The following is a 2,757-nucleotide window of genomic DNA, read 5'->3' on the forward strand; positions in this document are numbered from 1 at the left end:
ACTCTTCTGTACTTTAATATGTAGTGTAGTAAAAAGACTAAAACTCTTCTGTACTTTAGTATGTAGTGTAGTAAAAAGACTAAAACTCTTCTGTACTTTAGTATGTAGTGTAGTAAAAAGAAAAAGTATGTTATTTGGAACGCAGGGAATGTCTCATAGAGGTAGAATGTCTAATAAATAAACTTGTAAATACAAAACTAATATATTTAAATTATATTATATGGAGGTCGGACCAGAGACTGCTATTTAGTCTGGTAGAAACAGATTAAGGTTGCGTTCCGAATCGCATACTTTCTACTTTATATAGTATGTAGAAAAAAGATTTAGGATGTCCCGATTCTTGTGGCCAGATTTAGGATGGTTAGAAGTATCCGGATGTCCTACTTCATGCGACCAAGATTGTTAGTGTTGAAAAGTGCATCCTATTTGGGCGATTCTGACCCACAATCCAGTGCGCACGTGAAGTGACGTCACATCGACGAAGCCTCCATATGAAAACAAGCGGGGATGAGACGGATATAAAAGCAAGAGGCAAGATCAAGGAGCCATGTTATGATGAAATAAGAGAGAAAAGTATGTCCCAATAGTATGCCTACTGCATCCTAACTAGATTATTTTTATCGTCGGATGTAGTAGCCTATGTAGAATAGAAAAAAGAAAGAGTATGTGATTCGGAACGCAACCTTAGTTTGTCCCAATTCTTGTGGTCAGATTTAGCGTGCTTAAAAATAGCCTACCTCTTTTGACCCACAATCCACTGCAGCAGAAGTTACATCACATGGACTGAGCCTCCCAGTGAAAACAACCAGCGATGAGACGGATATAAAAGCAAGAGGCAAGTTCAAGGAGCCATGTTAGGATGAAATAAATAAGTTAAAGTATGTCCCAGTTGTAGCATACTGCATGCTAACTAGATACTGTTTATGATCAGATGTAGTATGGAGGAGAGGAGAGAGAAAGAGGAGGACACACACACACACACACACACACACACACACACGCACACACAAAACAAAGAGTATGAGATCTGGAACGCAGCCCATGTGTAGGATGTGGGAGGGGTGAGTGAGTGAGTGAAGGCTGTTCGCAGTATTGGGACGCGGCCCCCTGTTCAGTCAGGTAAACAAAACTTTCTCACTCACTTCACACGCCGATAAAATCATTAAAATACATTTAATTAACACAATAAACTACACGTTATAAGAGAGGATAATGTGACGCGTCCATTTGACACGTGACCGGAACAGACGTCACTGTAAATAAGGAGATTCGTCGCTGTACTTTGACCTTAATGTCAACATCAAAAGTTCACACTAGCAACTAGCTTCGGTTAGCATACCTGGGACACTTCAGTTAGTTTGGGGCACTTTAAACTCAAATTCTACTTCATAATAGTTGTTTTTTTATTGGGCGGTTATGACTGTACACTTCTGTTAAAGCCTAGACTGTCTGTCAATCATATAAAAACTCATTTTAACGAGGCTGTGGCGTTGGCAGCAAGTTACCAAGCTAACCGGAGCTAAATGCTAGGCGTTGCTACTAGCTTCCAGTGGCCGAAAATGGTTCACTGTGAGCGGGGTGTGTGTGTGTGAGCGGCCCCGGGGGGTGGATCAACAGGTTGGATGAACAGCTGTCACATTGACACTGCTGATGAATAGGGTAACATCAATGTGTAACTTATGGATATAATCATGAAACTTTTCCAGTTGATTACTGACATTAAAACGATATTCTGTGCTCTGTTTATGTTTTAAAAAGGTTTTCAATATGTTATGTAGAGAGAGAGAGAGACAGACAGACAGACAGACAGACAGGGAGAGAGAGAGACAGACAGACAGAGAGGGAGAGACAGACAGACAGGGAGAGAGAGAGACAGACAGACAGTTAAATTGTGTGGACTCTGTTTATGTTTTTTTTAAATACTTTACTTCTAGATTATTTTCTTTTTTAAGAACACAAACACACAACTGAAAAAGTGAACACACAAGGGGGCCCCCTTAGCTCAGTTGATAGGGCGTCCCCCCCATGGCCCCTTAGCTCAGTTGGTAGGGCGTCCCCCCCATGGCCCCTTAGCTCAGTTGGTAGGGCGTCCCCCCCCCATGGGCCCTTAGCTCAGTTGGTAGGGCGTCCCCCCCCCATGGGCCCTTAGCTCAGTTGGTAGGGCGTCCCCCCCCCCATGGGCCCTTAGCTCAGTTGGTAGGGCGTCCCCCCCCCATGGGCCCTTAGCTCAGTTGGTAGGGCGTCCCCCCCATGGGCCCTTAGCTCAGTTGGTAGGGCGTCCCCCCCATGGGCCCTTAGCTCAGTTGGTAGGGCGTCCCCCCCATGGGCCCTTAGCTCAGTTGGTAGGGCGTCCCCCCCCCATGGGCCCTTAGCTCAGTTGGTAGGGCGTCCCCCCCCCCTTAGCTCAGTTGGTAGGGCGTCCCCCCCCCCATGGGCCTCGGCCAGCAGCGGACCCGGGTTCGATTCCAGCCCGCGGTCGTTCTCTGCATGTCACTCCCCTCTCTGCCCCATTTCAACTCTGTCTCTACACTATCAATAAAGCATAAAAATGCCAAAAAAAAAAATTATAAATAAAATAAAAAAATAAAATCTATATGTTGGATAAAACCAGAGTTATAATTTTTATTACATTATTAAAACATATAAGTGTCCAACGGTTTGACAGAACAGATAGACAGTGATCAACATATGAACAAATCCTTCTGTATCATGATATGAGGAAAATATCAGAGTGAATGTTAGTTATTCATAAAAAGA

Source organism: Ammodytes marinus (genome assembly GCF_949987685.1).
Source record: "Ammodytes marinus genome assembly, chromosome: 7".
Taxonomy (NCBI): domain Eukaryota; kingdom Metazoa; phylum Chordata; class Actinopteri; order Uranoscopiformes; family Ammodytidae; genus Ammodytes; species Ammodytes marinus.